General features: G+C 36.5%; 1 protein-coding gene across 4 annotated transcripts in view; it reads right to left on the minus strand.

Annotated features, from left to right (window-relative positions):
* Positions 1 to 21,415, minus strand: part of mid2 (midline 2) — a 179,594-nt gene that overhangs the window by 101,411 nt on the left and 56,768 nt on the right. For 2 of the 4 annotated variants that reach the window (XR_015712870.1, XM_087799611.1), the window contains exon 1: positions 19,766 to 20,358. The exons of 1 other annotated variant lie outside the window; for it this stretch is intronic. The gene's annotated coding sequence lies outside the window, so the exon portion shown is untranslated. Of the gene's footprint in view, positions 1 to 19,765; positions 20,360 to 21,415 lie in introns of those variants that run through there. One more of the 4 variants, XM_087799613.1, reaches the window with a different exon arrangement.

The following is a 21,415-nucleotide window of genomic DNA, read 5'->3' on the forward strand; positions in this document are numbered from 1 at the left end:
ATACACACCCCTACTTAGATATACTAAAACATTTCCAATAGATGTTGAACTAAAAACTGAGGACAAGAGGATACAGTCGACTCCAGTAACTTGTAAAGCCAATGTTCGGACATAAATTGAAATTAAAGAAGTTACGACTTCATCAAGAGTCATGTGGTCTGTAAATTTTGAGACACCAGAGTCAAGTACTCGACAATACTACAAATACATACTTGATCCTACAGTATCGTACTACATCGTATTGTTGCTCCTGTATCGTGATGCGTATCATATCGCCAGATTCTTGCCAAAAAATAAGCCTCATTCAGAAGCATGGCTCTGGAGAAGACGATAAGTAAAAATGTCTACTGGCGATGTGAATAAAATAAGTAAAACAACTGCAAAACAAGGGCGAAGAAAAAAAACCTCTGAAAACTTTCCAAGGACAAACAAACCCCCGCCAAAGAACTTCAAGAAGATCTGGCTGCTGATGGTGTTTCACCGCCAACTGTATTCACCGTCAGGAATGTATATCACCGGCAGCAACACTTTTAATTTGCCTCCCTGGTTCATAAACAATTCATCGAGCAGATGAAACCGACCTTCAGAAAAATATCACAAACATAACGTCGCCGAATTAACCTCGCCGTCGATGACAATGTTGCAGAAATAGAGGCAGTAAAGTAGCCTTTTTTTAACTGCGTGGTCGGACTCCCCGGCGAGAAGAAAGACAACAACAAAGTTTACTGTGTTGACGCATGCATCGGTTGTGAGAGAAAGACAATCGTGGGACAATGATGATTATCCTTCGATAAACAATCCACTTGTAAAGGGGAATCGCTCCCCAATGGATGGTAGTTGCACATCTGTTGATGTAAAATAAGAGCTTAATGGACAATAGGCGCTGATGAGAGTCGTGAAAATAAGACGTAAATAATGAACGGTTGCTCCAGCGATTGACTTTGAACTCTATTTGTCCTCAATGACTCTGTGATTTATTTGACTCAAATGAAGCTGTAAAAACTTGACAGAAAATGTTTTGCTGAGCTAAAAATTGAGAGAAAATTATGAAGTCATTTTAGGCCAGTGTTCAAATGTTGGTTTGTCTATCAAGTGCTTTACTAGCAAATGGACAAATGTGAATTATGCCATTGTTTATAGACATGAAATCAGGACTGGTTAGATATATATGCTTTATCTAATCTTACCTCACATGGCCTAACTTTGGGTCTTGCTGTCTTTACGAAATCACAATAACGTCGGTGAAATGTGGCGAAAATTACATGTCTTGAATGGAAACTAGTGAAGGGCAGTCAGTGGCGCCATCAGTTTAAAAATGATGTTTCATCAGAACAGTTGTTCAAAACAAAGGAAAATAATGCAGAGACGCCATCTAGTGGACTCTGAAGATAATGACACTGTTTCACAAAGCTTCATGAAGTAGTGTCATGTTGTTCAGAGGTCAGTAGGTGGCGCCATCAGTTTAAAAATGATGTTTCATCAGAACAGTTGTTCAAAACAAAGGTAAATAATGCAGAGACGCCATCTAGTGGACTCTGAAGATAATGACACTGTTTCATGAAGCACCATTAAACCATAACTACTGTAAACCACATCGTCAAGTTGACCATTTAGCATCATAACCTATGGACCAGCAGTGTCAAAATCAAGGGATTTGAAACCTTATAGTAGACTTATTGTGGGCCAAAAACTGTTTATATTTACCAACAGAAAATATGATTTTGATGAAGTCTTTTCATTCTCGAGGAGGTCGATCTATTGTCATTTTCTCTATGTTTGTCCGACATTAAAAACACATAAAATTCCTGTTTTGGAAGTCTCTGTATGAATTTCGGAGCGCTTGTCTTAATCACTGGCGTCTAAGACAACCATCTGGGGGGCCACATAAAATGACTTGGCGGGCCATCGGTTAGGTTAGTATAGCAATATTCCTGCATAGAGGTTCAAAGCCAACCAACCTAAAACCTTCTTACATGTAAACAGAACTCCAGGACATCACAAAAATATAACCAGTGTTTGCTTTTACAATTATTAAAAAAATATCTTTAAGACCCTCTTGAGTTATTTTTAAAATCAAACCTCAATTTTTACAATTATTTTTTTGTGTCCTTACGACTCCAGTCAGCACCCAAAAAAAACCCTCCAGACCGGGGTTATCTCACTCTACCAGATAATGGGCCACACTTTTACACTCAAAACAAGTCAGGGGCCAAAAAGTTTGTGCTCTGTCTGTCTATATTTTAATGACTTGATCTTAGCAAAACAACTCCTCGCTTCAAAGATGAAAATCTTAAAAAATAATCATCAAAAATAAATCTTTCACCAACTCTCTACTACCTTTTTTATACTGAACACATTTTTTTATATTTTACGGCCACTCTTTTCAGAAGCCAGGACCCAAAAACACTTTAGACCAGGGTTATCATCAAGGGGCCAAGATGCTGAACTCAAATATCAAGTTAGTTTAAGTTAGTTAATCTAAGTTTTGTTAGTCTCTTTAAACTCATCAATGACTGATTTTGGCATAAAACTTCTCTGTCAAAACATCAAAAAATCGTAAACATAAGTAACAAAAATGACCAACGACATTGTACCAAGAAAGAAAAGTTTGTTTTTCGTCAAGTTTACTTTGACGATTGACTTACTATTATAGAATTTTTGGCTTTACAAACAGATACAAAAATCCTTCCAGTGGACATAAGAGACTCATCTGAAGGCACTTGAATGCTTTGACCTTAAGCTGGCACTTGCCCAGTAATGGTCGGCGTGTTGGAGACCCGGAGCATCGATGTCTTCCCGCAGGTTTGCTTCTCCACAGTAATTAGGCGCAAAAAACAAACACAAAAGTCAAACGACGAGCCTCGTTCGTGTCTCCGACCCGGAGCTCGCCAACGCTCGACAAGAAAAGTTTCCACAGATGACTGCAAATAGGCAAGAGGTTAAAGATGCTCGCTCATGTGCGATGAAGACACAAATAATTGAAGAGCCGTGTGGAACAATGGTGAAAAATGAAGCTTGACATTTTTGTGGAAGAGGGTAATTAAAAAGTAATGACACGGTGAAAGTGTAGTTTGATTTCCACGCTTGTTTCTTTGCTTTTTTTTTAAGAGTTGGTGCCTGTTATCTTACTTTGAACATATCGTAACTGGAGGTGTGTATTGTCAGGAATCTGGAGATACGTATCACGATATATTGCAATACTGTAGTAACGAGGATATATTTGTAGTATTGTCGAGTACTTGACTCTGGTGTTGCAGAATTTACAGACCACATGACTCTTGACGAAGTCGTAACTGCTTTCATTCCAATTGATGTCCAAAAATCGGCTTTAAAAGCTACTGGAGTCGACTGTATCCTCTTGTCCTCAGTTTTTAGTTTAACCTAAATGTTTTAGTATATCTAAGTAGGGGTGTGTATTTTGAAAAAATCTAACGATATGATCTAATCGCAATACAGGGAAAACAATATGCTGTATTGAGATATATTGTGATACTGTAGTAACAAGTATATACGTGTAGTATTGTCGAGTACTTGACTCTGGTGTTGCAGTATTTACAGACCACATGACTCTTGACGAAGTCGTAACTGCTTTCATTTGTTTTCAAATATGTCCAAACATCAGCTTTAAAAAGCTGGGGGAGTCGAGCGTATCCTCTCATCCTCAGTCATCACCGGCATCTAGCCGGATTCCATGTTACCTTAGACGCGGTAGACATCATTACTAATGCCATCTAGCGGCCGGAAGTTTAGTTGCAACATCAAAATGAACGCTGTCAATATTTGCGTGTTTATTATAAATAATGACATCAAATGATTTTGGCATTTTATTTTAATGACATATAAACATTAAAATAACTATGATACAAACACAATATGATAGAAAAAATGAATTAAGAATTTGAGGATAGACACAGTGCTGTTAAAGATATTAGGGCTGAACTATTAATCGCATTTGCGATATAATCGCAAATATGCAAAAATGTGATCATTATATCGCTAAGGTTGCGATTTTATAAATGACTTTTCTTTACTCTGCACTAAAGTTAGTGTGAATTATTATCGACTCATAAATATGAATGTTTACATCACACTTTAAGCATGTTTTTACAGTAGTTTTTAGTATTTGCAGTGAATATGTTATGTTTGTTTACAAGTGTAATCAAAGTAATTAAATTAACTTTTTTTCAATGTATGTTTAATTTTCCTTTATCATAAAAATGGCTAAATAACTTTATCTTAACAATCACAAAAAAACACATTTTACTGTAAAGAACATTATTTATTGTATTAGATTAAAAAAACAATAAACAAAAAATAATCGTTTTGTAAAAGCTAAAAGGGTATCTTGTCTATAAATAAAATGAATAAAGAATACTTATATTGTGTGTATTTACAAACATTTTACTAGATTTATTTAATGAATACATTTATAAATTTAAAAAATGAACAAGAGATCAAAACGTACCTTTAAAATTAACTCAGAAAATAGATAAAATATTATATTAAAGTTAAAAACCGACAAATGCTAATCTCTAAGCTAACACGTAGCATGACCAGAGTCAGCAAACACCTGACAAGCTTCCTCTAAACCACAACATTTCCTCATAATCTCGTCAGCTGAGCGTTTTAAACAGAAAAAAAAAACAAAGGACTATTGTTCGCGACATTCAAAAGCAATCCAAGCAAGTCGGGATTTAAACAAGTTTCTAGTAAACATCAGTACCAGGCGGCGTTTGACTCCCAACACCAGGAGTGTCGTCACAAACTCAAGCTTCAGTCCAAAGAAACGGGTCCGTCAGAGATGGAAGAAAAAAGAAGAACTAGAAAGATTGCATTTCCAGAAGAAAATGCAGTGTGAATGCTGGCCGTAGCTGTAGCTGTGCAGTAGTAGCATTAGTAGTAGAAGTAGTAGTAGTATTAGTAGTAGAAGTAGTCGTGGAAGTGTGAGTGGAATTAATAGTTAAAGTAGAAGAAGTGGAATTATTAGTAAAAGGTAGAAGTAAAGTAAAAGTAGTAGTAGAATTAGTAGTAAAAGTATAAGTAGTATTAGTAGTAGAAGTAGTAGTAGAATTTGTCGTAAAAGTATAAGTAGTAGGTCAAACTGGAAGGGGTTGGACATGAGTTGAAGATTTTCCCCATTGAAATGAATGGGGTAGAAGAAGAGGAATAAAAGAAAGAGTGGAAGGGATAAAAGAAAGCTAGAACATAGCCGGCATTTCGTAAACGAGCTGAATTGATAAAAGTTTGAATGGATCAAATCGGATTAAATTTGTGGCAAGAGAAGCAGCACAAAGTTTAGGTCAGAAGAAAACAGGATCTCAATTGTTTGAATGCTTCCCAGCATTCACACAAAAAGTTTAGGTCAGAAGAAAACAGGATCTCAATTGTTTGAATGCTTCCCAGCATTCACACAATTATTCTGCGTAACATGAGATCTGAACCATTTCATTAAAAAAAAGGATATTATTTATTTACACGCCGCTTTCATACGGATCACATGGCCAGAAAATGAGCCACTTCCTCATTCAAAAAGGAAAGTATTTACATATCAGACACTGGCATGGATCCTCAATCGTCCCCTTCATCCTCTCTTTTCATCCTTCCCTCCTTTTCCTTTCACCCCCTCCCGCCCAGTTCCCCCTCTTCTCTGCAGAGAAGGCCGGGGTTCTCGCCGAACATGTGATTCCTATTCATAGAACGTAAACAGAAAAGCAGCCGCGCCGACGTATCCGTGGCATCTTCAGGTTTAACCCTGGAGTGTCGCGGTGCAACGAGCCGGAGGTTCTCGTGGATAATGATCGCTCGTGGATGAGATAATGATGCTGCTGGATTCAAAACAGGTCTGTCGGTTAAAAATAGACCCGACTTCATTATGAAATATTTTAATAATGTTTTGATACAAATGAAACATCTGGCTTTAAAACATTAGCATTAAAATCGCAAGTGTATTCAGTAAAAGTAAATGTTGACACAGTGATACATCAAGAGATCCATATTCTCATTATATTGTTGTTTTTTGGCTTCTAATCATATACTTTTTTATCTTTAATTTACAGTTCACTAAAGTGTGTTTAAAAATATAATGATACCATTTTTTTAATTTGCTATTAACATTCAAATATTCACTGAGTTTTTTTTAGGTTTTTTTTGGTGAACAGACCTAATTTTGTGGGTCATGGGTGACCATACGATATATTGCGATACTGTAGTAACACGGATATATTTGTAGTATTGTCGAGTACTTGACTCTGGCGTTGCAGAATTTACAGACCACATGACTCTTGACGAAGTCGTAACTGCTTCCATTTCAATTGATGTCCAAAAATCGTCTTTAAAAGCTACTGGAGTCGACTGTATCCTCTTGTCCTCAGTTTTTAGTTTAACCTAAATGTTTTAGTATATCTAAGTAGGGGTTTTGATTTTGAAAAAATCTAGAGATACAATCTAATCGCAATACAGGGGAAACAATATGCTGTATTGAGATATATTGTGATACTGTAGTAACAAGTATATATGTGTAGTATTGTCGAGTACTTGACTCTGGTGTTGCAGTATTTACAGACCACATGACGAAGTTGTAACTGCTTTCATTTGTTTTGAAACCAAAATATGTCCAACAATCAGCTTTAAAAGCTGCTGGAGTCACTGTATCCTCTCGTCCTCAGTCATCACCGGGATCTTGCAGTATTTCTTCCTCTAACTGCAAAGTTAAATTGCAAAACAAAAATTAACAAACGCAGTAAATACAACGTTAAAAAAATTAATTATATTATTTTACACACACTTCTTTGATATGTAAAATAATTATGAATAAGAAATATATATCTACATATTACTTTTTAACCCCACAAAAAATATATAGTGCTGTTGAGCATCAATACTGTATCACAAAAAAAGAAATGCAAAATATCGGTGTGTTGATATTTTCTCACCCCCCCTATGTAAAAATACAAATTAATAATATAAAACAAGACAAGAAACTTGTGTTTATAAATCAATATTTTTCTACCACAGGATTTTCCAAGTGAATTTCGAAACCCCTTGGAAAACCATGGCCTGGATGAATGAGAACCTTTACTGATTACCAAATATTTTTCAATTTATCTAAACATTTGTTGCTTTAAAATCTTAACAGAACTCTAATTTCTAACTCTTTTTTGTCGGTTTAAACCATTAGGAAGGAGTGAAATACTTCATAACAACCACTGTTACATCTGCACGACTGGTCGGACGGAAGGCGAGTCTCTACAAGTCCGATGTTTTTAGTTAATGAATGTGAGCGTCCTTGATAAGCATCTTTGAGTCGTCTCATGTACTCGGAACCAAACCAGTTCTCCTCACAAATCCAGCATCTACCGTATTTTCCGGACTATAAGTCGCTCCGGAGTACAAGTCGCACCAGCCATAAAATGCATGATAAAGAAGGAAAAACATATATATGTAGCATTTTTGGGGGAAATTTATTTGATAAAATCCAACACCAAGAACAGACATGTCATCTTGAAAGGCAATTTAAAATAAAAATAGAATAGAGGCAACAACAGGCTGAATAATTGTACGGTATGTTACGTTACATGACACAACTGAGAACCTGGTATGTTAACATAACATATTAAGGGTTATTCAGAGAACTATAGCATAAATAACAGGCTCACGACCAGAGGAGAGAAATCTTTTCAGGCTGTTGCTCCTAAGCTTTGGAACGATCTTCCTCTCTCTTTGCACTTGATGGATCTACTGACTCCTTTAAGAAACATCTTAAGACGTTTCTATTTGTTCAGGCTTTTCCTTGAATTTCTCGAACTCCTGTGTTGTTCTCAGTATTATCTTGATCTTTAAAGTATATACTTTTTTGAGTATTGTTTTGTATTGCGCTTTGTGACCCTGGTCTGGAAAAGCGCTATATAAATAAATATTACTTACTTACGTACTTACTTACTAAGAAGTTTACCAAACCATCCGTGTAACTCCAAATAACTCAAATCCAATGAAGTCTTCATCCTCGGTGTCACTTTTAAACAACTAACTAACTCCGGAGGTAGAAGATGCGGCGCTTCCTCTTCTACGTCGAAATCATTAACACAGGCCTAGAGCGCCCTCTTGCGGTTTAGTGTGAAAATATCATGTGAAATGATATACCAGTAATAATGTGTTAATAATTTCACACATAAGTCGCTCCAGAGTATGAAAAAAACTGCGACTTATAGTCCGGAAAATACGGTAATTGGTTTGATCCATGTCCAGGAAACACTGCTGTTATCATCCCACCTGGACACTTCAGAACCGAACCAGCTCTACAAGAACACATAGTTAACAACGTCACGCTTCCAGCTCTAGATGCCACTCGTCTGCTGCCACAAGGAGCTTATCGGGCCCCGGCAACATCACGGCCCCCCGGTCCCTCGGCTCACTCGAGACGGCTTCAATTATTCATTAGTCCAGGTGTGAGCGAGAACCAGACGCTGCCACGAAAAGGCTTCTCGAGTTCAAAACTCTGCAACAGAAAATACTCCAAAGTGACTCCAGTGAAAGCTACTGATGGTTATTATTACCTGTTGGTTATTAAACTGCTGTGTTCAAATAAACACAATAACGGTCCAAGAAACGTGATTTCTTTGCCATCAATACTTGTTTGTGCACGAGAGCGCCGAGGGCACATCTTACCTCTTATTGGAACTATTATTATGCAAATGAACCACGTATCGAGTGACAGAAAAAGCAATAAACGTGTCAAATAAATAGCATCGAGTTCCTTTGATGCGAGTCACGTTTTACCGCCAGATTGCTGAAGGCGCATATTGAGACTCCAGTGTACTCGGTTAATATCCGTTTGTTAACTCAAACGAATGTACTTTTGTCACCAGAGAAGATGTCTTTTCATTTGGAAAACATCGTTTTAAAATGCTCAAAACTGACGACCGTATTCCTGACTTAACCAAAAGCTTGTTATGATCAAAGAAAACCCAAACATGATCAAAGTCAGATTCGTGTCCAAAGATGTTTTCGGGCCAATTGGCCGCAACGTTTTCTTTTCCCCTTCGTCGCCATCTTCGTTTGAAAAAAACACATTTTTCCTCTCAAAAGTGTCTGATTCAAGTCTCTAATCTTAGATCAGAGAAATAACATACAGCAGGGATTTAGTTCTTCTTCGTACAATTTTGAGTTCATTCCAAAAAGACAGGAAAAGAACAAATATGTATGTTTCTTTAAAATAACTTCAGCTCCACTTGTCAAGATTCTATAGTCGGCCAAAATACGAACCATTATGAATCCATTAAAGGTAACATACAAGTCTTAAGATCCTTTCGGTTCCACTGACTGCATTCACGGTGTCGTGCACTAGTTCCATACAATAGAAGTCAATGAGAGGTTGGTTCCACTGACTGCAGTACCGAACCTGACCAATAGAGGATTGCTGCGGCATGGATTGCTTGGAATCTGGCTGGAGCAAATTGTTCAAACAGGAAGTCGAAAACTGGCTTTAAAACGTTGTCATAACGCAGCGTAATTACCTGCATAAGTAAGTCACCCCAGTATTTTTGAGTTTGTCCCAGTATTTGGACCTAGTAAATCGGAAAGTAGGAAAGCTGTACGAGCCAAAGCCGAAGTTGTGAACACGATATCGGGATCTCCATCCATGTATCTGAATATTGCCCAGATGTTGCATGAAAAGGCAATTCAATGGAGGCAGATAATAAATAGCTTTAAAAGTCTTAACCCTTGCGGTGCCTCTGGGTCTTGGTGACCCGGTGGCCAAATGTGTTTGTGTTATCCCTTGTGTTGTGTCTGGGTCAAAGTGAACGACCTCCCTGGCTTCCAGAGATACGTATGCAGTGGTGGGGGTCGTTCCGCAACCCAGAGGCTACACAAGGGATACCACAAACATATTTGTTATTACAATGCTTAAATTGCCGGGAAAAAAAAATCTCTGGAGATTATCCAGCTCGATGGCGGCAATAAGTGTTAAATGTAATTAATAAGTTAAATTAATTAATGTAAAAGTGTTAGAAAATATTGATACTGTGATACATCAAGAGATTTTCTTCAGGATTCTGTATCAATATTCACCTTATATTGTTATTGTTTTAAGGGTTCTAATCATATACTATTTTATCTTTAATTTACACTAAAGTTCACAAAATAGTTGCAAACGGCCACAAAATTGAGAAAACACTAATTTTACCACGAAAACAACACAACAAAAGTAATAACAAAATGAAACACAACTCAATAACGTTTAACGATTTGGCGAAAAGTGCTGTCAAGCGTCGGCAAAACCGTTCCAACGGCTGGTTGCGACAAAAAGTAGTAGAAGAAGAAGCTGTCGAGTCATTTCCTGTAAGTGTGTAGCAGTAGAGTTTGATTTGAGACAGTACTACACTGCCTTAAAGTGTACTGTAAACCAGTGCGCTCGGACAAGTGCCAGATTTGGGACACAGCATTTGAGTGATGGTGTATAAGGACGTAAAGTAGCAGGTGTGTAGGAGGCGACAGTTCAGTAATGATGGTGTCATCTTGTTCTTTCTCTTTATGTTCTTTTCTTATTTAATTTTTTTATGTATTATTTTTTATTGTTTATGAAAAATTGCTGGCTACTGGAAAAAACAATTTCCCAAAGGAGACCTCCTGAGGGATCAATAAAGTTTTACCTTACCTTAATACTGGGAATCAAAATTAGGGGATTCGACCACAGATCACATTTTACACTGAAACATCAAAGAGTCTTTAGACTTAGAGAAACGAAGAGAAAGAACAAGATGATACAATCTTTGTTCTTGTTCTTATTTTATTTTGATAATTTTTCATGAAAAATTGCTGTATTTTCTGTGGCTATTGGAAGAAAACAATTTCCCGAAGGAGACCTCCTGAGGGATCAATAAAGTTTAACCTTACCTTTACCTTTACCCTTACCTTACCTTACCTTATCAACTAAAAGTCATAGCCAGTGTTGAACTTGGAGGTGTAAAGTTGTGGTTAGCGGACTTACATTCAGGAGAACCAATCAGCAAGTTTTGAAAAAATGTGCTCAGAGCGAGGCAGCGAACCTACGAACATCTTTCGTGCAAAAACGTCCGATTGGATCTCGACCAAAGCCCCTCGCTTGAGTACTTCTCACTCCACGCCGTGACCCCTGAGGTCAACATCGCACATCCGTCTAAAGTCTATTTACAACTTCATCCGTAGTAGATGGTGTCATCAATAAGGCAGCAGGTGTGATGCTACTACCCTCCTCAGATATGCACATTACCAAGAGAGGGTCTGGGGGGTCGGGGGGGAGCCGAGAGCTTCCCATAAGGAGGTCAAGAGAAACTGCTCCAGAAATAGATCATAGTGAGAGAAAAACAAAAGAGCAATAAAAAGAGCGAGGAAAGGGGAGGTTGGGGCGCGGCGGGAGACCTTGCCATCCGTCTGACCCCAGGGAGGGGGTTCCTGTCCTCTCCCTGGCTCTCCGGCTACAATCGTCTATTTTTACGGCTCAGTAATGTTTGGCATTTCCTTTCGAGCGGAGACAGAGGGAGCTATTGTTTTCGTCCGGCTGCCATTTGATCGCGAGCTTCGTTTCTTTGATGACGCCGACAGTCGTCCGCGACGCGTCGCGGGGTTGATTCTGTCGCTTTGTTTTAAGGATTGTTCCAATGTGTCAATAATGCAACTACAACAACAACAAAAAAAAGGGGCTACAGCCCAGAAAAGATCAATGACGTTGATGGAAGGAAAACATTTTCACACAAGTGCTTTAATCTACTTTCACAGGACTGCCCTGATTGAACCATTTTAGAATCAATTTGTGGTTGTTTTTTGGGTCGTATAGCGTGGCTGGATAAACTCCCTTGACATTGGTGTCAATCCTTTAGCAGTCGAACTCCAGGCACAAACAAACACATGTTTACCAAACACTAAGTTTGAGTCAGAATTCATTAAAAAATCCCCAAAAAACTCATTCATAATCCATCTCTTATCTAGGGCTGAGCACTGAACATTGGTTCTTCTGTGAGATTTTACTGCAGAAAAACTGATACAAGAAGTGAACATCGTATTGATTCGTCACTTGTTAGCAAGTGTTTTTTCTTTCCCACTGGAAATGATTTGATATTATTTTTCTGTGTAAATTTAGCTTAAAAAGTTGAACTCCAGATTTGTGTTAAGTCATTTCAATTCTTGGAAGAATTGTATCTTATAAAATTAAAAGTAGAAAAAAGTATTGTTAAGGAACCTGGTATAGAAGTGAAAGTATCGGTATCAGGATATTTTACTTGATACCCAAGGACTAGTGCCAAGTTTCTGTGAACAAAACTTGATGATTTGTGGATTTTTTTCCTGAAGAAAAATTGATACGTGACCATGCCAGTAGACATCAGATTAATTAAGTAACTTGTTAAGTAAAAAGAAAACATTGAAAAGGTTTGACTTCACTAGGGGTGAGAGAAAATATAAAAACATGATAAAACGCAATATTTAATGAAGATACTGTTTAGATAATAAACAACAACAAAAAAAATATTAAGTATGTTTTTTTGCTCCCGAATCATATTTCATTGTTTTAACCATATTAACTACATATACTTTTATGGTTTATATTTCATTAAAGTGTGAGTGAAAGTAAAACCACTTTTCTTTTGCATTTGAAGTTATATCTAACTTTTTTTCTGTAAGAAAACTGCTTGAATAAGAAGTTTACCAAAAGTGAAAAATTACCTGAAGATTTTTCAGTGTAATTTCATTTTCTTTTTTTTTTAATTGATCTTCGAAAATTAGTATCGAAAGTATCTGTTAGTAGGAAGTACCAAAGAGTAGGTCCCGGTATCAGTACCGAAAATTTCCCATTGATACACAGCCTTACTCTTATCTATAGGTCGACATATCATCGTGAACCATAATCTATTTGATTGGTGGACCACTAACTCTGGGCGAGTCAGACAAGTGTTCTTTGTATGTATTGTGAACCGGCGCGAAGTGAGTTCGCACTTTCCATTCTTTTGCAGCCCGTTTTTCTGAAGGTGCGAGAAAAAAATTTGTGGCATCGCGTCGCTGGAACCTCGGCCGACACAAATCAATATGCTGTTGGTTAAACAATGGCTTCGACGTCGCCACGCTCTATAAATAGCCGCGTCACGACGCCAGCGCCGAAGCGAAAAGAGAAATATTTGTGAAGGTTAACAATGATCGGCTGCGTCAATACTGACGGACGAGACAATAAGACACTCCAGACCTACAGCTTCATTATGGATCAAGAGTCTGTCGGATAAAAGTGACGGATATTCGTTCGTACGATTTCATTCTAAATTCCGTTGTTGAACTTTTGAGAAACTCTTAAAGTATCTATAGAGTCATATCAGAACTTAAAGAAGACTTAAAAACTAAAAATCAGCTTTAAAAGCTGCTGGAGTCACTGTATCCTCTCGTCCTCAGTTTTTAGTTTAACCTCTAAAAACTAAAACTCACTTAAACTTCCTTAACTTTTTGAAATCATTTTTGGTTAACTTATTAGGAAGTTTGACGCACAAGGAGTAGATTTTTTGACAACTATAAAATCTAGAAGCATAAAATCCTGGATCTCAAATCCTAACTCTTGAAAACAAAGTATATTTTTTAGAACAGTTTTGCTATAAAAAATAACCCAAAATACTGATATTTGTTGTTTTTGCAACAAACTACAACTACAGCAACAACGGAGAGAAATTTTCTTTCAAACCTTCATTCAGTTCCTTTGTTTTAATCAGGGGCCACATTATAAACAGTCTTTTTTAAGGGTGTTTTTAAGTAACAAAAAGAGAGTCAAAAAGGGTAAAATGCTGTAAGTAAGTACATCAACAAGAGTAATGATGTAAGAAAAAAACATACAAATATAACATACCTAAAAATAGAACAGTATTAAAAAAGCTCAAATTGTTATTTATATTTATAATATAAAAGATCGATTGAATAAAACATTTTTTAATGACTATGAAAGACACACACAAAACATGGGAGAGGACAAAACTACAATAGTAAGTAGGTAAGTAAGTAATAGTTGTTTGTAAAGATCTTTCTAGACCAGGGTCACAAAGTGCTATAACAATCAAAAACAATACACAGTTAAAAATACATACAAATTAAAAAAAAAAGGCCAAGACAACAAAGAGACAAACACAGGAGTCTCAGAAAATTAGGAAAAAGCTGATGCGGAGTTTTAAGGATCGAGGAAATGCGAGTTCTTCTACTAGAGCAGCTCAACTTCTAATGAGTTTACAGTAAAATGATAAAGTCACGTTGTTAGTTTGCTTCTAGAAACACATCTAAAGGATCAGTATTATAAATTGTATCTCTTTATTCAGGTCACATTGGGCTTCGTCTAACTCTCCTATTTCCTATCCTTGGATTCAAACATGTAACATAAGTATCTATTTATGCTATAAAAGGCACATTTTCTTCTGTCTTAACATCTAATTATTGCCGTTTATGCCATAAAAAACTAGAAAATAAGTATCTAAAACTAGTCTTTCACCCCTTAATCACAGCCAAACAGCTTATTTAACACCCAATACAGGTTCTGAAATCAAAGTTCTTTGTAAGAGGCGTAGTTTTGTTGTTTATCGTAAAAGGAACTACGAGCACCAGCTTGTCCGTATTATCTTGAGTTCCACATGCATCAGGGAACTAAGTGAAGCTTTGGCGAGGAGATAGTTCTGCAGGCTCGCACTGGATCGCGGCTGCCGGGCCTGCAGGTTTGGATCGCAGCGAACACGTGTGCAGCTGCTGAGCCAAAATGTAAAAAAACAAAAACAAAAAAAAACACAAGCAGCTGGCAGTTAACAAGCGTAGAGGGAGGTTTGAATGTGGCCTCAGCCTCGGACGCTGCTCTGGAAACTTTCCCTCTCTTTACGTTTGGAAGGAATTCTGGGATTCACACCCGAAGGCCCGTTCTTGAAGGTTGTAAAAACAAACCTTTGTACAACATTTTTGGGGCATTTTTTTGTACAAAAAAACAATAAAAATTCTTGTATATTCTCAAAATATTTTGCAAAATGTGTTTTAAATATAAAAACGGTATGACTTCACTAGGGGTGAGAGAAAATATAAAAACACGATAAAACGCAATATTTATTGCAGATACTGTATCGATAATAAACAAAAACAAAAAAAAGTGTGTTTTTTTGCTCCCGAATCATATTTTATTGTTTTAACCATATTAACTACATATACCTTTATGGTTTATATTTCATTAAAGTGTGAGTGAAAGTAAATAATGCCATAAACTACAATAACCTGCAAATATTCTGGGCCGAACGGCAGCAGTCGTTACATCCTTTGCAACCAAAGGAACAATGACATCCTGCAAGGTCCCGGCGATGACTGAGGACGAGAGGATACAGTCGACTGCAGCAGCTTTTAAAGCTGATGTTTGGACATATTTTGGCTTGAAAAGAAATGAAAGCAGTTATGACTTTGTCAAGAGTCATGTGGTCTGTAAAGTCAAAGTCAAGAGTCAAGTACTCGACAATACTACAAATATATCCTTGTAACTACAGTATCACAATTTATCGCAATATATCATATTGTTTTCCCTGTATTGTGATATGCATCGTATCGCCAGATTTTAGAAAACACACACCCCTACTTTGATATACTAACGCAATTCCAATAGAGGTTAAACTAAAAACTGAGGACGAGAGGATACAGTGACTCCAGCAGCTTTTAAAGCTGACGTTTGTTTATATTTTGGTTTGAAAACAAATGAAAGCAGTTACGACTTTGTCAAGAGTCATGTGGTCTGTAAATCCTGCAGCACCAGAGTCAAGTACTCCATAATACTACAAATATATCCTTGTACCTACAGTATCTCAATATATCGCAATATATATCATATTGTTTTCGCTTTATTGTGATATGCATTGTATTGCCAGATTTTTGAAAATGCGAACCCCTACTTAGATATACTAACGCAATTCCAATAGAGGTTAAACTAAAAACTGAGGACGAGAGGATACAGTCGACTCCAGCTGCTTTTATAGCTGATGTTTGGACATATTTTGGTTTGAAAACAAATGAAAGCATTTACGACTTCATCAAGAGTCATGTGGTCTGTAAATTCTGCAACACCAGAGTCAAGTATGCGACAATACTACAAATATGTCCTTGTAACTACAGTATCGCAATATATCATATTTTCCCACATGTATCGTAATAAGCGCCGAATCACCACATTCCTGCCAATACACACCTCTATGACTTACTAGTAAAATATGAACAAACGTTTCCAGCCAAGAGCAGCTACTGGTTACGACACATTATTATCTGGAGCAACAGCTTTTTGGAAAAGAGTCAAAAAATGACACTTTTGAAAGGTGAAGGCCGGGGAGCGTCAGCTTGCATCACCTTATATTCCGTGAACGTTTCGTAAGTCCTTCATTTGTACTAAGAGCTTCGGCTCAATCCAACCCACGAGCTGCTAAATCACTTCACCGCAGCGTTTGGTTCGACTCCAGACGTGCCTGATAAATCAGCCGAAAATCCATTCATAAGCAAATGAAAAGAGGAGGAAAGGGAGGAATCGGGAATATTTTTAGACAAGTGGCGCTTTAGGGGATGATAACAGGGGCAGAGTGAGGCGGTGAACAATCTTTTGTTTTTTTTTGTTCTATTTGTCGAGCACCTGCTGGGGCTTTTGTAAACAACTCTTTTCTTTTCACTCCCTTGTAAAAGTACCTCGTATATGACACAGTTATGAAGGTAGTAAGAGACGTATTAACGCTGGTCAGAAACTTCCTCCCTTCATGGTCCAGCTACAGATAAAATCTCTTCCTCAGGTCTGCCCCGGGGTCACTCCCCGATGACTAAGGCAATTTTACCATTGGTAAGTTTAAAGTTTAAAGGCATAGATCTACTATTTTCCAGACCTCCTTATCCACCACGACGGACTGATAAATACTACTTTCGTAGTCCTTTACTTCAAGGACACTTGACTTCGGAACAGCCTACCTCACTCAAGTCCTCACTCAAACTAACACTTGTCTACATCTGTGTTTCCTCAATTATTCTATTCATCCGCATTTTGCTAATTTGGTAAAATACAATTTAAATTATATTCTCAAGAATGTTACTTTATTTTGGGTTCACCAGTGTTCTCCAACCAGAGCCATTAGGGAATTATAACTGGGTCACAGAAAATGAATAATAATTTATATAATTTCTGGTGTGTTTACTTTTACTTTTTTTGTAATATGTTTTACTTGGAAAAGAAACCCGATTTCCAGTTGTCATGATGCTTGTCACATTTAAGCTAATTTGATAAAAAATAACTTTATAAACTAGCAAGAATTTGTCAAAAAAAAACTCTTTATTTTCACAAATATTCATAAATGATTAATATCTAGTTTTATGCATGAATACAATAAAACAATATCGATTTAAAATTATGAATCTGTAGTTTACCCCATGATACAGTTAAATATATATAATAAATAACTTCTTATAATAAGCACAATAGAATTATGGTTCAATCCAAATAACCAGTTCACTACATCTTAGTTATATTCCACTCCAAAAAATACTAAGTATTTTAGTTTAATTTTGTCATTTATTATTATTTTTTTATTATTAATTAATTATAAAAATAAAGTGAAAATGTACTGGTCTCAGGGCATATACTGTATATATATATTGGATTAAAGTACATAATGCTGAAAAGATTTATACAAAGACATTAGAGTTTGACGGCTTAGAATTTTCTTTTTGAAAGGATGATGTATTATATTGTATGTTAATCTATGTATCCTTTTCTTTGTGTTTTTTCCTTTGACAGCTCAGAAGGTACAAAAATAGCATGAAATCCATTTTTTTTTTTATATATATGAAGGGAAAAAACACTGTTCTGGAAAAGACAGTTTGAGAATATACATCAATGATTGTCCTGATGAGAAAAGGGATGATACGGAAACAACCTCTGGGCTTTGTATTAACAGAACTAGGTTAACCTCTACCACTACCATTACAGGACGCTTGACTGGACGATCTTTTTTCAACAAACCAGTCGTTATAACAGTTGTTTTTTTTGTCCCTCCCCGGATCACGAGCGAACTGGAAAATAAACCGCGAAGTTATTTGAGGATTTTCTCAGCCGTGACACGTAGAAAAAAAAAAAGAAAAAGTTTTGCAACATTTCACAGGGTATTCAAAGCAGCCTAACAAGCACATTCCCTGCTACTGTCAGCTGAGCTCAACGGGATCAGCTCAACATGGAAGGAGACAAAGTCATGCTGTACAGAGTGAGCGGAATAAGAACAGACACAGGAAGCTGCTTTTAAAAAAGCTATAATATTAAAGGACTTTATGGACATTTTGATGTACAACATGAATTCTGAAGCGTCGGTTCTGTTAAATCTAATCGCAGTAATTTACATTAAACTATGTACACAAGATGAAAAACAACGGTACTACAATTATGTATAAGAAAATTAATTTGCATGTGTCCTTTAAAAATCAAGTTCATTGCTTTGGAAATAACAGGAATCTAACATAAGTTGTTTCTGTATTAAGGTTATGACCGTCATCGTAGAACATAAATGGTCTTAAATAAAACAAATAAAGACATCTTAGGTAGTAAAGTTTGTCACGTTCGGTCACGAAACACATTACGATACAATAGTTTTCACAATATATATCTATATATTGTGATATGTTGTGATATTTTTCACATCTGAATTAAAAATAAAATTATAAAAATAGTGAACACACATTATGACACAGAATTGCAGGGACAAAAAAAGTGAAAAGTATATTAAAATTGTATTTTTGTCCAATATTAGAAGTGCAGAAGTGTTTTTTTTACTTCCAATTTGGTGAAAATGTAAAAAAAAAATTTAAATAAATAAACAACTGAAAAATCAACATGAAAAGATGAAACATTATAGTCATATTGGAGCTTAACGTATCAGAATATTTTCCTGTATCAACATTTTGTCACAGATCTAATTATTTTTGCAGTACTTTGTAGTATTTGTTGTAAAGTAAATGCTGCAATATAGTTAAGTAGACATATTTGAACACATGCCGGATGCGAACGGCTCTTCTTCAGGTGCTTAATGGTGACATTATGTCAAATACTGCTGTTTATTTATAAAGGGGAACATTTTAGCGCAAACATACGGAAAATTAAACAAAAATAAATGAAAAATCTGCAGAATATCAAGGAAACGAGAAGTTATAGTTACACCAAACAAAAAACACTTCATGTTGAACAATAAAAAAAAGCACCAAATAACACTTGTTCAGATCAACGGTACAAAGATGGAACATTTGAAAAATTCTGTTGTCCTTAAAAACGACTAGATTGAAAAAATAAATGTGTTTCAATAAGTTGCGTAACATCCGTTAATTCTCTTTTTTTTCTGTAAAGTAGTTTGAACGAGAAATAAAAATATATCACATTCCGTCTATAAAAAAGTCTGCAGACTGAAGATCCATGACAACGTTATTTTTGACAAACAAATAAACAAGCAAAGCACCAGAGATTCACGACAATAACACAACCTTAAGTATGTCAACGATTTTCTAGATGCTTTTATTCTCTGGTGAAAACACGACTCAAAATCTTGTTTTTGGGTCACGAGCAGAAAACATCTTGACTTCACTGTCACATCAATACTCGCCACTTCTTGTCACATATATTAGGATTAAAATCCCCGTTTTTACACGTTTTTGACACTAGAATAATAAAAAAATGTCAACACGAACGAAACCTTCACGAGAACTTAAGGAACATTGAACACGCGCGTCAAAAACCTACCAGCTTTAAACGCCGAACCGTCTTTGCTTCTGTCATCTTGGAACCACGACAGGAAGGAAGTTGTGGAGGAAAAAAAAAAGAGGAGGAAAAAAAAACGGCGTCAAAAAAGGACGAGAGAGTCGCAAAGAAAACGCGTCCGTCGCGCTGCGGCAGGAATCGAACGAGCGCAACTTTGGGAAGTGAAAGAGGGAATGAGAAGGAGAGAGAGAGGAGGAGAGAAGTGGAGAGAGAGAGGGAGAGAGAGAGAGAGAAACACGGCTCCACCCACCGAAAACAAAAAAAGGGATTTGAACCAATAATCTGACGCAGCGCGCATTAAACGTTAAACTCTTTATTCTTTATTTGAGGGACCTTTTTTTTTTGGCTGTATTTACGTGGCCCTCGTGAGGCCAGAGATGATATAGAAACTTTAAAATGTGTTTTTTATTGCTAGTAAATATGACTCTAGGTTGTTTTTTTTGGTTTATTCTGTAATTTTTGCGAGTGTTAATAGAGATTAAGAAACATTTTAAGACGTTTTTATTTGTTCAGGCTTTTTCTTGATTTTCTGGAACTCCTGTGTTGTTATCAGTTTTATCTTGATCTTTAAAATATATACTTTATTGAGTATTGTTTTGATTGTTTAAGCGCTTTGTGACCCTGGTCTGGAAAAGCGCTATACAAAAAAAATTACTTACTTACTTACAACTCATTTTCTACTCGCCCTTGTGTCGACTAAACATGGGGATTTGAGTTGGGAGTGAGTTGAGTTGTATTAAAAATTGTATTTCCATGCTAATGTACAGTTATCTTCGACCGAAAATACACTTTAAAACATCCAAATACTCGTCTGTAACGTCCCTTTTGTGTTTAAGCCTCGACTTCGGGAATTGTTCCGGAAAAACTTAAAAATGTAAATGGTTTAAGTTGTTTTTTAGTAGACGCTGCTAGGTTAGCGCTATCTTCTTCCAAAAAGACACTTAAAATCATCCAAATACCTCCATACTGCTCGTCTGTAACGTCCATCTTGTATTGAAGCCTCGACGTTAGAAATTGTTCCAGAAAAACTAAAAAAAGTAAATAGCTTATGTTTGTTTTAGTAGACGCTGCTAGGCTAGCTGCTAGGCTAGCTGCTAGGCTAGCTGCTAGGCTAGCTGCTAGGCTAGCTGCTAGGCTAGCTGCTAGGCTAGCTTCATCTTCGTCCATAAAAATACACTTAAAAACATCCAAATACCTCCATACTGCTCGTCTGTAACGTCCTTCTTGTATTGAAGCCTCGACGTTAGAAATTGTTCTGGAAAAACTTTTAAGTTTGTTTTTAGCATTAGCATAAGGGCAAACATGCTACACAGACAGGAAGTACTCCGGGTATATATATCGAGCGCTTTCAGTGTAGACAGTAGAGTTAAATAAAGTGATGGTATATCAGATTTTTAAATAAAATGACATTAAATACGATAAAATAATTAGCATTTCTCGCTAGATTTTTCCTTGACATTTTGATTGATGGGCCCTCAAAACACTGTGACTATATCACAAGTGATGACATGTATAATCAAATATCATGGTACATACTTGGTAACAAATCTAAAGAAAGATATGTTTTATTTATTATTATTATGAAATGGAAGAGCATTAATAGCATCGCTCGATCCACACCTGTTATATGGT

Source organism: Callionymus lyra, chromosome 9 (assembly GCF_982586985.1).
Source record: "Callionymus lyra chromosome 9, fCalLyr1.hap1.1, whole genome shotgun sequence".
Lineage (NCBI taxonomy): Eukaryota > Metazoa > Chordata > Actinopteri > Syngnathiformes > Callionymidae > Callionymus > Callionymus lyra.